The 15,183-nt window shown below is 41.4% G+C and overlaps 1 long non-coding RNA gene across 2 annotated transcripts; it reads right to left on the minus strand.

The window, feature by feature from the left end:
- Positions 1–6: 6 nt before the first annotated feature.
- LOC133210335 (uncharacterized) lies at positions 7–14,327 on the minus strand. Of its 2 annotated transcripts, none has more exons than XR_009724917.1 (6): positions 14,188–14,327; positions 13,530–13,607; positions 12,343–12,510; positions 11,739–12,000; positions 5,694–5,818; positions 7–33 (listed from the first exon to the last, which is right to left on the minus strand). It is a non-coding gene; the product is annotated as an uncharacterized LOC133210335 (long non-coding RNA). The 2 variants fall into 2 exon arrangements; XR_009724918.1 differs by lacking the exon at positions 7–33 and adding an exon at positions 2,109–2,177.
- Between the last annotated feature and the right edge of the window lie 856 nt (positions 14,328–15,183).

Raw genomic sequence — 15,183 nt, forward strand, 5'->3', positions numbered from 1 at the left:
TTTCCATGTGCTTCCATTGTGGTTTCTTTATACCTGTATTCATTGGGAAAGAAGAGACTTAAATGAAGGAGTCCTCCCTGGCTGCACAGGGAGAGTATTATAACATCCCAGAATAAGGTAGATATTCATATAATAAACACTCTCTATAGGAGAGGCTGAGCTGGAACCGCTTGTGAAGGCCACCATCAAAGCCTAAGCTGGATTCTGGGTACCTCTGCAGGAGGTACTTGCTTAATCAGAACTTCATGCAATGTGTATGACCTACCCAGGTGATGCCCAGTCGAAAAGAGCTGGTAGCAATATGCTTCCAGAACCCAGTAACATCCCTCCAGAAGGCCAGATTCTGCTGTCAGGATGTCTCTTGTGAGTTCCATGGAATGAGCTTTGTTGATACTTGTGTGATTACTGCTGGATCTGTGCCCACAAAAGGCAAACGGGATGTAGTTAGAGAAGGGGCTGGTTGGAGATTTTCTCATGGAATGGATTTCTCTTGGAAAATGTCAGCTTCTCCCAACCCAGACTTTTTGTGGGAACGTATATACCACATGCAAAATAAGCCATGGTATTCCTGGTCACAGTGGGAGAAAGGGGAAACAAATTGAAACAAGGAAAGGAGGGAAGAAAATTCTTCAGTGTCGCAGAATTAGAACTATGAGTGCTAATGATATTTATATGAGATGCTGCAATCATTTCAATGCAAAAATAAATAACTGAGAGGATGCTCTGGTGTACTTTCAGTATTTAACAGATGCAAGATGAGCCTCTAGTTCTTGACTAAACTCAAAAAATCAGTTTTCTGTTGATTATGTTCATATTTCTGTATCATCAGACAGAGGGGAGACTGAGCTGAGCTCTTAGGCAGAAGCTCTTCCCTGTGAGGGTGCTGAGGCGCTGGCACAGGGTGCCCAGAGAAGCTGTGTCTGCCCCATCCCTGGCAGTGCTCAAGGCCAGGTTGGACACAGGGGCTTGGAGCAAGCTGCTCCAGTGGAAGGGGTCCCTGCTCATGGCAGAGGTTGGAGCTGGAGGAGCTTTAAGTTCCTTCCACCCAAACCAGTCTGGGATTCTGTCAACTTCATTCCTATCTAGGAGCTTAACTGCTAAAATCAGTAGCGTTTGCATCTTTAAATACTTACAGGTTTGATCTTAACTTGATTGATCCCTATTTAATGTATTAGGTGACTTGGTTACAACACGTGCCACGTAGAATAGGAATGAAAAGAACATGGTCGTACGTGCAAAAACATCCACCTGCAACCATTCATATCACAGGAAAACAAGGCTTAAATGGCCTGAAACAGGTGTTCCCATTAGGGAGATGAGGATGCCCACCCCAGCTGCATCTCTAGGAGACAGAATGAGCCATTTCAGAAAGGTATTTAAAAGTTACATGATCCTGTAAAACACCAAACCCAAACTGGTTTAAGGACTACTCACAGCTCAGAAAAGGCCATCTGGTGGCAGAGCTCCCCAGGGGTTTATAAATAGCACATCTCTTTGCAGACACAGTTCCTGATGTATTCACATGCTGATTAACCATCTGAGTTGTTATCCAGTTAATTCCGACAGCTGCTTTGCAAAACTTCAGTGTGTGCATTCAGCACTCACAAACCCCACTTATGGACATTATTGTACATCACACACTGTATATGCCAGGCAAAAAATTAACAGAACTGGCTTATTATTGTCTCCAAGCAAGAAGTATTATTAGCACAACTGGAACATCTCCAGTTCTCCAGCCAATCACACTCAGTTCCCACTGCTAATAGGATCTTGCTCATTTTAGAACCAGAAGACATATCACCATGATGAGAGCATATACATAGGTCTAAATGCTGAGAGTGTGACTTAATGCCAGATAGCAAATCCTTACCTTCCCAGCAGGACTTGCTAGAAGTCTTCATCATTTTTTGGGTAGATATGACAATAACTGCAGTAACCATGAATACCTTGACACTGTCACCATCCTTGATATGCTTTTTTGTGCTTTTATTACATAGCACACCAATAACCATGACTCAAGGCATTATTCTCTCCAGTCAGCTAAAAGGAACTCCAGGAGTATTTTGAAGGTGCTAGTCTTGGGAATATTGGACTGTCTCCAATTCAATCACAGTAGAAAATCAGATGTCAGTCAGTGAACACCACAGTTGGCAGGTCCCCACTACTTCAGTTATACACTGCAAGGGTAATAAAATACTGTTAATAAAATATAGTTTGGAGATGAGCATAAGTATAATTCAAAAGACAAATTTCTTCACTCTGTTAGTTATAAAGAGCCAGACTGTAAGACCGTGTCTCAATTATCCCTCAGTGCCAATGAGATAGGAAATAAATGAGTCCTTTATCTTCGCAATGCAGATTAACAGCATCATCCATCCATCCCACTGAAATTAGTGCTTCTAAAAGATGCACACCCTGATGTAGGAGACTAACCTGGATTTTGAGGAACAGCAGGGTGAGATGTTCCTGGACATTCTGCTACTAGGTGTGCCTACGATGTGTTGGTTCTCATTCTGTTAGGACTAACTGGATTCAGGGCAGTAAAGTGAGTTCTGCTTTATCCAGACTAAGTGGCAATCTCTACCTGTTCAATGAGACAACATCAGTATGTTCATTATAGGGAACACAATGCAGATGATAAGATACACACCTAATTATCTAGTTCTAAGTAGGTGTTTGATTCTAAGCCTAGAAGTGGTTTATGCTATTAAGAAGCCCTTAGCAGGCTGTTCAACAAAGGAAACCAAAAACTTCCTTAGAGTAGCCAACCCCTCCTCCCATCACTTCACATTCAGTACTCACCTTTGGTTTTCCTATTGTGTTTTCCCCCAGGCTGCAAGTGAAAGCTCTGAGTCACACACTCACAGAATTTCAATCAGAGCTGGGACAGGAGGGATTTGGGAATTCAGTTCAGAAGGTAGCAGATGCTTTTAGCCAAAGGTCTGGGCATGCTGGAACAGATGCCAGTTTTGCATAGAGCTGATAGCACGCTGGCACAAAGCTAGCATTAGGCAAATGTTCCCACCTTCACACACACTCAGAGTGAAATCTCATCCTACTGATGTCTGTGGGAGTTTTGCTACGGATTTCTGTGAAGTCATGTTTCTTCTCCATGGCTCTGTGGTGCTTAATCATGGGCCCTCTTCTACACAAATTGCTCACTCAATCCATTAGAGCTTTCTATAGACATTTTATTTAATATAGCAAATACAGCCAAATATCGATGATGATTTTGCAAGTTAATTGCGTAGACTGTTCCTCTGTGGCTTAGGAGGAGTCTGCCAAAATATCATTAGTGTTTAATTAAATGAGTCTATGTTGAGCCAACTTCTGCTCCCACTGAAAGCCATTGCATACATTTAAACGAATTCAGGTTCTTTAGAATATGGCTTTCTTTACTGCTAAACTCTACATTGCTTTTGTTTCATGAATCTAAGTTGCCTTTCCAGCAATTCCTAAGCTTTCTGCTTTATTTTAGCAAGCTTCACCAGACCAGCTGCAAAAGTAAAGCAGGACCAGGTTACTTTTGTGCATCAGATCTGAGGGGTTTCTATCGTGTACCAGCAAGAACAGTTTTGTTTCACTCATTTCTGAACATGCTAAGGAGAGATGCAGACATTAAAAGAGTGAAATATGCTACACACAGGCACCACTCAGCAAGAGAGTTAGGTCTGTTCCTCAATTTAGATAGACTTTGAAGTATAAATACCAATGCTTTGCTCCTTGCAAGCCTTTGAACTGTTACTGACTATTTTGGTCAAATGCTCTCAGTGTTACCAGTGAAAAGTTTTATTTAAGTCTTGTGAGCACCACACTGTGCCTCATTTGTAGACAATCAGAGCATTTGCAAACTTCAACCTCTGCCAACACCTCTTCTTCACACCTATTAGAACACTACAGAGAGGGAGATAAATGAGGAAATCATAGATTTGTTTGAATTTGCTTCATTACAAGCATTCAACACCCCAGTTAAGGATAGAGTTGTTCAGAGGATATCAGAAAATCTAGGAGAACATGGTGTTTTATGTTTCTGAGCTGTTTTCTGGCATGCAGTGTCATCTGGTCAGGCTGTGCACAAGCTCTCACAGCAGCAGATCAGAAAGCAGACCCAAGAAAAGCTGCACAAATCCTGTTTCTAGGTACAAATATGTTAGAATTAAACCCAGAGGAATCTGTTTCACACCCTTTATGTGTCTTCTCAGTGTAGAATTCACCCTTCACATACATAGTCTATGCAGCAGTAAAGACAAGTCCAAAGATGCACTTTGAAGAGCAAAGCACAGAGCACTTCTGCTGCTCTTTAGCACGGTGGTGCATTTAACACACAGTGAGTAAGCAGGACCTTACACACTGCCATGACAAGTCAAGTACACTGCCCAAACCTGTAACAACTAGGATGTGTACCATGGGGGAAGGTGTAAGGAGCACCAGTGGTCAGTTACTGGAGGAAAAGAAGCCTTTTCTTGGGTTTTGAACTTCAGTTGAATGCTTGTTTTATTTAGAACAAAACCAATGAACAAACCAACAAACCCTCATTACTATAATACAGCATGTTTCTTCCTCAAAATGCCTGCTGTTTTCCCTCACTCCCCCTCAGTGGCCTTGGTGATCTTTTGTGATGAGGCATAAAATTATCCTCTGAAGTCATGAATATTTTTTTCTCCTTCCTAGACCAGAAACCACTACTGCATTCTTATAATTCTCTTACAAGTTACTTCTTAGAGGGCTTACTTGTTTATTCCTCTGTTGGAGCTATAGAATTGTAAGAAGTAGGCATTATCATTTGCATGCTTTCCTCCTGTGTGAGAGTACAGCAAAGCAAATGATAGACAGTTCCCAACTGTGTCTGGATGGCACTCAATCCTTTGCACAGACTGAAGTTCACTGTCCTACATCTACTGCTAAATCACCCTGTTAAAAAGGTTAAGGGATCCAACCCGGGTTTATGCTAGTCTTTAATACTGTCTATCCATTTTCAGCTTTTTATGTTCTTTTACTTCCCCTAAATCTGCTAATAACTTTGTACCTTTGCCTACAAGAGCAAAGAGCAAGTTAGGTGTGAAACCCTGCACATGACTGGAACTAAGCACAAGGTGTAAACTGCAGTATTTGTTCAGTCTGTTTTCTAAAAGCAGTGCTCAAATGGTGATGGACAGTGACTCCATCAGACCTAATGAAAACAGATGGAAAGCTTTCTCTTGACTACCATATGCTGAGATCAAACATCATGCCTTAAAAGTCATTATTGACTGTACCAGATCTGCCTCTAAAACCCTGCAGTGACCATTGTTTAGAGCTCTACAGCAATTGGAACATTACTACTGCAATTGTTATGGTGGTTATACAGTTATTTTCAATATAGTATAATCCAGAAACACCAAATTAAACCATGATCCATTGCTAGATCTTAGAAAAAACCACCAGTCATGCCTAGTTTGTAGCTAAAAGGGCTTTTCAGTCTTGGCTTTATCAGTATGGCACAGATATCTAAAGGAAGGTGAGCAGAAGATGGCTATTTACAAAGCCTTCTCTAAGATGCAGTCTCAATAAGCCTGCATTTTACAGTATTTGGTTATTCCAAGTATTTCAAACCTTGCACACTGGTTATATTTAAGAATAACAATTATCTTGGGTCCAACTGGCTCTTTGCCTACAGAAATAAGGACTTAGAGGTTATATGAGCACAGACATACCTGACAGCTATCACATGCTTTGGTAGAAGAGGGTTAAGGGTGCAGTGGTTCTCATCTTCCCATCCTGGAGCCTGCAATGTTGCATCAGACAGCAATATTCTCAGAGGGGACAGAGGGGTTATTTTCTGTAACAGATGGGAAAATGAGGGTTTAAAAAACAAACCAAACCAAACCACAGGAATTTCAACCCTATGGACAAGGCAGGAGATTTGAGAACTAGAAGATATCAATAAACATAAAGGATGTTGATGCAATAAGATACTTCATGTTGCTGGAAGAAATGCGCTGTGCTTTACTACCCTGACACTGATTTATTCTTTACCTCATTTCATTGACACATGTGTAATTACACCAATTGCCCTTGCAGGCAGAGAAGAGATTTCTTCCTGTCAGAGCTGAACTTCAATCACTGTCCTTGAAATGGTTTAATTCATTTAATGATGTGAATTTTTTTTCACAACCTACTAACTCACTAGCTGTGAGTTAGGACCAGAAGTGATGCTAGGTAGGTAGTGTCTGCTTCCCTCACATGATTCTGTCACCCTCTAGTGAGAAATCATCTAATTGCCATGTTCTTCCTCTGCCCAGCTGTATAGCATGGAAAAGGCTTAAAGCACTGAGTGAGCCTGTGGGGAACAAGCAGGTCTATGGAGCTGCCTTACCTCTTTTCAAATGACCATGTACAGGCTTTGATTTTTAGCAATGTAGCTGCTTTGAAATGATATATTCACAACCCATTCCTTCAGTAAGTCAGCCTTGGCAATAGGCCAGTGACAAACCAGTCACTGCAGCCATTGCTTTAAGGCCCTGCTATTCACATCACATGCTTCAGCTCAGAGATCTTCAGATTGTTTCTGCTGCCTGGATGACCCACGTCCTCATGATGATATTAGCACAATGTAGAAATACACTCTATATTTAACACTCGTGCTCTCTTTTTCCTTTTCACTGTCTTTCTTGGCAAAACACTTTTGTGCAAACGTGTTTGGAAAGCAAATAAAAGCTATTACCGGTGTGATCCAGCATTTTTCCATCAGTTGCTGTTAATGTATTAACTTTCTTTAGCATTCATGTTGTGCACACTACTAGCAGCACACACAAAGCTATCACAGGCTGAGACAGAGGTGGAAGGCAAATGCAGGGGGGAAAAAAGCCACTAAAACTAACAAGGCAAATAGAGTAGGGGATGCATTTGGAACCTGGGGCTTGAAAAAGAGAAAGGTCATCAGAGGTGTTTAATGCCTTGAGAGGAACAGGAATTAGGCATCTCTTATGCTAAGGTGCTCTTCAGAATCCCTAACTTCTATCTTTAAAAGCCACCATCTTCCTGTTGCCAGCTAAGGGTCTAAACATACAACAGGTTTTAAGCACACAGTGCACCTGGTTGTCCCCTTGGCTCTTTCTGCATGCTGCTCCTTCTTGGGATTGAGGTCTGGTCTCTATGTCTCCTGCCTGTTATCCCCTTCCCTTGGAGAGAAAAAGCTTTTCCCACAACAATGCCACTCCAGCTATTTGGTGCTCCCACCATGGAGCAGATCTGACTAAAACAGTGCTGTTCACAGAATCAGGTTTAATGGGTGGCTGCATGATCAGATGAATCAACACAACTGAGTGTTATGGAAATGGCAATAATTGTGAAACTGGGAATATGGCGATCTGAAAGTGTGTTGGCCACAGAAGGGAAAGTGCTACAGTCCTACAGTCTTATAGGTGCTTTGCACCCATCAAGTTGAGCTCTCTTGAGATAAACATCCTCTATTTATAAAGCACCTCTCATCCAGAGAGCAGAAAGTGCAAGGAATTGCTATTAAATCTGACACAGCAATGCCAAGGCATTCCTAGATTGTACCAAATTATTTTCACATTTCAGTAATTTATTGAAGTTAATTCTTGAGGATTTTACTGTCAAGAAGCCAGCAGGACTCCTAATTAATCTACAGCCCCCTTGCTGCCAAAACAGCCAGGGGAACAGGAGCATTCCATACGCTTTTCCTCTTGGTTTATGGTAAATAACACAGCTCACATCCTTGTAAGCACTTAGGTCTGGCCGAACAATGTAATACTCTGGAAAGCCAACAAAGAAAGTTCTGACTACAAAGACACCACAGCTTTGCTCTAGCAGAAAAGGGAGCATGAACTGATTAAAAAATCCCTACAAACCACAGAAACAGAAACAGTGAAATTTGCCCACTGCTCTCTTGGCTCCAGTGAGCGTCCTATGCTGCCAAAGACTTGTCATCAGAACCACCAACAGGACATGGGAAGAGCACGCTGCTCCCCTGCTCCTGCCGCTGCTCCAACTCCCACTGCTTGTGTCACTAACTTCCCCTGGGAATTTCTACAGATAAGAAATGCCTTCCTGCTGCTGACAGGGGCTGTGAAAGTGAAATAAAGTACCTGTTGGCAGCATATAGAGTAGATCTCCTTCACATGAGAAATGACAGTGAGAGTTCTCGTCGCAAATCACAGCTGAATATGGTTAAATGATTCAAACAGGGATTAGTAAATATTCTCACTGTTATAAAGATGGTACTATAGGAGCTATAAACTTTCTAAGTACTTTCTATAAGCAGTGACCAGTAATGGAAGAGCTATCTTTACTATAAGTGTAGATTGGAACCACTCAAGCTTAGTAAAATATGCAAATATCTGCCAGTTTTGGCTTGAGTTGGAATGGGACTGGAGGAATTGTAGCATCTGCTGTCTCAAAATATTGAAGCAAAAGTCTGGAAAACATGGAAGAAAATACTAGTTGGGTTCCTATAGTATCTCAAGTTTTCTTAGGAGGGAATCAGAATCAAATTGAATGCCAGTCGTTAACAACATGTCTACTCTTAACTGATGCTCCAGGCAAACCATTCTATCCAACTAATCAGCTGAAAGAAGATGAGGCCAACAAACATTCTCAAGAAGCTGGCATTGAGTTGCAAACTAGCTCAACAGAGTTAGCAAAACAAGAAGACATCCAGCTATCCTCTTCAATAGTCTTTTTGTCACTAGAAGCTCTTTTGCTAGCACAAAAAACTAGAACAGCGGTGCCTCTTCCTGCTCAGATAATGGATAGGAATTTAGAAATCATTTCACGGTGGATGAACAGCCAACTTATTTGTAGCTCTGCTCTCATACAGACATTGTAAGCTGTGAATTGCAAGGGGAAGAGAAACAAATGGAGGTTTGAGCAGCTTGTGCTTCTGCATTTGTTTCTTCTTCACAGCTTTTGCATGAATTTGGGAGCACCCTGCAGTGAATGTGCAGGTTTCTGTTTCAGTGGCCAGTATTTGCCTCAGTATAGGGCAAAGTGAATGCAGTGTGGTTCAGGTTGGTTTCTGACAGGCTTAACCTTTTGAGGGTATAATTCTGTCAGGCTCTCCATCCATCTGTCTTTAAAACTCAGGGAGAGTGATTTTGCTAAGAGTAGGCACTTTGGGTGTCAAAAATATCCTGCCCTTAACTACAACCACTTTGCAGACACAGCTAAACTTAAAGCTTGCCTTAGGGTAGAACTAAATAGCAAATTCTGGCTTGTGCATCTTTTGACCTTTTCCTTTATAACAATGTTGGGGTTTTTTCCACAGATACGAGAATTAGTCACTTGAATCCTGCTTAGCAAGAAACTGAGTCAGCTGATGGCTGCTTATCACTGCCTAGGGAAATACTCTAATCAACACTAAATCTAGTGGGTTTGAAGCCACCTTGTTTTAGCATTGCAATGAATTCACTTCACTGAATGGGTTTAATTATTAAAGCCCAGAGGGAGAACTGTTCAGGTCTTTAAGTGGCCATTCAACAGTAATATCTTTGTTTCCAAACTAATAAGGCAACAAAGGGGAAAATGTCATAGATTAATTTCAATCTGTTACATTTGGGGGCTGCATACAAACAATCAGCTTTGGAATCCAGGTATACCAATCTAAATTGTTACGTATTACTTGCCTGCCTATTAGCTTTGGTGTCTACATACTTTTGTGCCTTTATCTAATATCTTCCTTCTTGCTTGGCTGCCTGAGGTTCTTCACTGAGATTTACTTCAGGCTGGAATATAGGAGTAGTAGCAACAAAAAGTGGGATGATTTATTCTGGAGCTAAAACGCAAGAGGGGGTTTAGCTTGTAAGGACTGTGGGACACAGTACTGTCTGCTGTCCTTTATAGATAGACTACAACCCACCTACAACCTATTCAGCCTAGTTTAATATATAAACTACTAATAAATACTTCTAAGTTGTCCAACTGCTACTGCAATCCTTTGATTATCCAGTCTTGATTTTGAGTTTATCGAGATAATTTTATGTAGAGAAGTACCAATCCTCTCATATTTTAGTGCCACTAGCTCTGTTAATACTGAGGATTATTAGTACAGGGTCTTAGAGAGATTGGCACTTGGGATAATTGGATGATTGGGACCTTGCCATGGGAGGAACAGATTGGAAGCAAGGCTATAAAACACAGTGGCTGTGACAACCTCAGATTGTAGAGGGCTGGAATGGCCGCATTTCAGACATTAGTCCAAATTCAGTCACTGTAGCCATCTACAGAGCCTTGGGGTTTATGCTAATAAATGAAATTAATTTCATCCCTATCTGATAGGAAAAAAAAAAGACTTAAGTCTGCCTGTCTTATGAGCATGAACTCTTGTGTGACTTGAGATTTAGTTACACATATAACAATCTGCCTTCCAGCCATACAACCATTCACCTTGATTAATTGAAACAACTTAGAGAGCAGGGGCGTCTGAGGCTTGTGATCTAATTGTGAGATCACAGATTCATGACACCCACTGAAGAGAGACTAGAAGCTGTCACTAATGGCTTCCTTCACAGGCAACAGAGAGTTGGCTGCTTCCATACAGAGACTTCTACCAAGCTTGGAGATGAATGTGTATCCCCATTGCCTGCAGTGGGAGCTCAAGGTGACAGAGCTTCTCACTCACAGCTGAGGTTAGAAAGATCCCCCCAAAGTGCTGAAGTCCTTACATTCTGCACCTATGTACAGGATATATAACCTCTACTGGCCCGTGCGCAGCAACATGCTCTCCTGTCCTGCCATCTCCATGAGGTGCTGTGTCCTGTAACTGCACAGCATCTGCAGTACTGGCAGCTCCAGGCCACAGAAATATAGCTTTGCCTTTTAAAGGAGGGGATTGGTCAAGTTAGCATTAACCTTTGCAGATGTTGCGCTATTTGTCTTACCCACAGATAAAGATCTAATAACCATCAGAAAAATTAATCTGCAGCCTTTGAAGAAGAAGCCTGGCGAGAGAATTAGGTTAAAATAGAACAAAAAATGTTTCCATCCTTCCCATGCACTAATTGAGGTCATGAGAGATCCCCCAGTCAGGAAACGGTTGGTTTTGCTTAATTACCTTCTCACAGAGTAGGAAAGATAAGTAGGACCTTCCATTTCTTGATAGAAATCAGAGTTCTTTGGATTTTATCTGTGTGTATGCGTGTATCTATTGATTACAAAGGCTAGCAAAGTGATTAGGTCAGATATAAGCACGTGCATGCAGAGATTGGTGCAATGACTTAGATGAATATTCTAATTTACTCACCTAGGACAGAGTAGCAAGTGGCATTTATTACCTTTTGTTGAAGCAAACCTTTTCTGGTGGATTTGCTGACTTAGTGTGTTAGCACTTGGAAGCAGCACACGAAACCAAATAATTTATAGTTTGTTAATAACTTTAAGTACATTCTGTCATTTCTGCTTTCTTTGACGTCCTCCTCTACACCAGCTTCATTCTGTTGTGAGAGAAGATCACATTTCTACTGAGTAATTTTCAAGCCTCTAGTGCTTTGATAATGGAGGTCCCCAGAGAAGTCCCATTACTGAGATATGGCAGAAGATCTGGTTTTACCACTTCATTGTCTCTGAATGACTGTGGTCACAACTCTTTATCACTAACTAAAAAATGGATGATGTTTTGGACAAACACACTTGATCAGATTCATTATACAGCTCAACGTGGCATTAACTGTGTTGTCCCCTAAAGACTTCCTTGCTGAAACATCTTAAATAACCACATAAGAAAAGGTTAAATCACCCACCTAGATATTCTTAGCAGCCTCCAAGTGCCAGAATGGATCACTTGCATTAAGAAAACCAATCTTCTTTTGTCACCTCTGATCACAACTGCTGCTTTACAGCTAAATAAAGTGCTGCCTTCTTCCTTTTTGGTGAATCTCAAAAGAGTTTTCCTTTCTTTCTACAGACAGTTACTTGAACAGTGCTCCCCTCCTCTGCAGCTGACTCATCCACAGTAGCATTTATTGGTAATATCAGCTATCTCCCTATGTGGTATGGAGTTTTCTGGCAAAAACAAACAGAAAGGTGAAACCTCAGCTATATCAGAACTGATTTTGTAGCAGAAAGTTTGCTTCCCATTCAAAACAAATCCAATTTTCTAAGGCAGAGAGAATTCCAATTACCACAAGAATGTAGTAGAAAACCTACAGCTTCTTAACAAACACAGTGAGATTTACAAGTACTGGTCTGAATGCTTTAAACAGAATATTTTTAGCCCCTGAGATTTTTTTCTGCAGTGATTACATCCATCCCTATGAACCTAACTGACTGTACAATATGTGAAGTGACACAGTAGTATCTAAGAGTACGTGCCTGGCATTTAATACATAATTTTCCACTTCTTACACTTTAGGTTAGTGCCTCCTCATTTCCTTTCCTTTTTCATATTGTGGGGCTCCAGTGTTCATGAAGATGTCTAATCCAAGAGGCTGCCAAGTGAAATTTTAATCAAAGGCCTTTCATAGCTCAAAGACTGGCTTTGTTAAGTGATCAATATGTATTGATGGAAAGAGCCTAAAAGAAATACAATTCCCTTTGCTTTTACAAATGAAGAAGTTATTAGAAACATGAGTCAATTTGTCCCTCCTGCACCTCCTGGGAGTCTGATCCAACCATAAACATATAGATAGGCTGAAATCACCATACAGCCATTTTAAGACCTCTTCTAAGATGTACTGCTAATTAGAACCTGAATATGAACAGACTGCTGATACCTGGTACCTTGAGAAAGAAAAAGCTCCTGTAATTATAATCATGTGCATCACAGAACTCGTTCCCTATCTCAGAGCTGCATTTTTCACTTAGCTATGCAATGGGCTAAAGAAAAAGAGAGACCAGACTAAAAGTATCTGTGGGTACAGGACATACAGGGGTAGAACAGAGTTTGGCAGTGTAACAATGAAGATGCAAAGACAGGCACCACCAGCAAATAGGGATCTGGAATCAGATCACAACAGAATAGGATGGGGAGGGATGCTGAAGGCAGGAATGGGCTAAGGATCTTGCTGCTGTTTACAATGCAATAATTCAAAAGGAATATCCCTTCAGACCTTAAAAAAAAGGGTTGTTTTGCAACTGAATTACATAGGAGCAGGTTCCTAACCCCTGCCCCCTTCAAAGATTCCCGTTCCAGAAGTCCTATTAAGGAAAATAGAGAAATGACTGGGTTTGTTTTCAGTTCAAGTCCCTTCCCTGGTTGATCGGTTAGTGCATTTCAGAGCATGCAAGAAATCAGTAATGGAGAAATTTAGAGGGTGCTGTTCTCTGCCTTCTGATGTACCCTGTCCAGCCTATTTTTAAGTGGATCAGGGGAGATACAACAGCAAGATGAGTACAGGTTTCATGTATGGTTTCTCCCTCATCAGATTTCTGATATCATATGCACATTTATATACATTACACAAACAATTAAACACTTTCACCCTTTCTCAAGGTATTTTTATCCATTCTCAATCAACATTAATAATTTAGCACATCTTTCCTCTCTTCAAATTGACAATTCATGCTATTGCAGCATGGTTGCATTACTATACCTCAGGCTCTGTGTTACTGAATGGCCATTTCCCAGATCTGGAGCTCAGATAGGAAGGTCTTCCTTCTGCCTGGGAAAACTGCATGATAGGGTTTTGATACAGTAAAGACTCCCTTAGACAGAGGTTTAGGACTGATACTACAGCACTATGCACATGCAGTACATCAGAGCACCAAGAAAGCAAAGGCAAAATCAGGTCAGTCCCAGGAAGATTTAAAGATCTGAGACGTGACCCAGCCAAACCTTCCCTTGAGAACTCAGATAAATATTACTCAGAATATGAAACCTTTTTCTGGACCCCAGTCTAGCAGCACAATCCAATATCCTTTTATTTCCAGCATTCTGGGGGATGACAGGAACACTTTAACTGAGTGGCAGGTTCATACATTAGCCAATTTAGTTTGCAGAGAAGTCAGCTCTTGCTGAAGCCGCATTTGTGTACTTTGCCAACAAGTTAACTCAAGGCAGGATCCTTAGCTTCAATGTACCTACCATACATTTTGCTACAAATCATACTGCAGGCAGGAAAAGCTTTAGATTCCCACAACTCTGTTCCCCTTAATAGCAATGTCTAGACCCATGAATTCAAGTTGGAGAAGCAAGCGATGAGTTGTGTTACTTTAGAAATCCATGGTTATGCTCTGTTACTCGTTCCTTACTTTGCCATCAAGCCTGATCCTCTCCCCCTCCAGGATTCTCAAGGCTGCCTGGATTTTGACATTTTCTCACAAAGCAAAGGTTCTCAGCCTTGAGGTAGGCTGGAAGGATGTGGCTGGAGGCAGAGCTGGTCAGCAATCATTGCTACGGGTCTGCTTGGGATTCGTGAGCTCTGCTGCTGCATGGCAATGGGCTTTGCTTTTGAAGAATAGTCAGAAATTGAATTCACCCTGGGTTAAACCACAGGCATTCCAAAATTCTTCCAGTTGCCAGCGGAACGGTCCTCACTTACCCTGTGCCCTGTTATCCTTTCCCACTGTCTCACATCAGCAAAAACTGAACCACTCCCTGCTCCCTCCAAGGTGGGAATCCTCAGAGTAAATGATAGTCAGGACAGTGACATATGTCTCAGTTAAACTATAACGAGTTATTTTCCCTAAGGTCTAAATATAGATAACTCCAGTTGACTGCATTTTGCTTTGACTATCCACTCTCACCATGCCTGTCAACAGAGCCCCAGTTTGGTTTCAAGGCATCACTTGCAGTGTGTGAGTCAGTCCTGAGCAGGTAGAAATCACTCTTGTCATTTCACAAGCTATCTCACTGCTTTCCTTATGGGGTTTCTGGCCAAATTCAGTGCAGGCAGGAGGTCTTGATAAGCATCACGATCATGTGCTTTCCTGACCTTGATGTTTTGAGTCATGGCCATATTACGAGCCAGATGAGTCAATGTCAGGAATATCTCTGAATGCAGAACAAAAAATTGGGGCAACCATAAAACACTGATTTTCTGGTAAACCAAGCTGGTCCGAGTTCACTGCTGTGCCTGGCTGCTAACCAGCAAAACCATCACTCCCAAATAGACCAGTGCCCCTAGAGCATCTTTAGCGTAGCAACGAATTCATGAAAATGGAAAATGGATACATTACTTTTCTCTCTTATATGCCCCATGGACATTGTTTAGTCCATTTCCTACAGTGAAACCTGCATTACAAAAC

Source organism: Neopsephotus bourkii, unplaced genomic scaffold (genome assembly GCF_033783945.1).
Source record: "Neopsephotus bourkii isolate Nb327-2 ecotype Australia unplaced genomic scaffold, CSIRO-AGI_Nbou_v1 NB_457, whole genome shotgun sequence".
Taxonomy (NCBI): Eukaryota; Metazoa; Chordata; class Aves; order Psittaciformes; family Psittacidae; genus Neopsephotus; species Neopsephotus bourkii.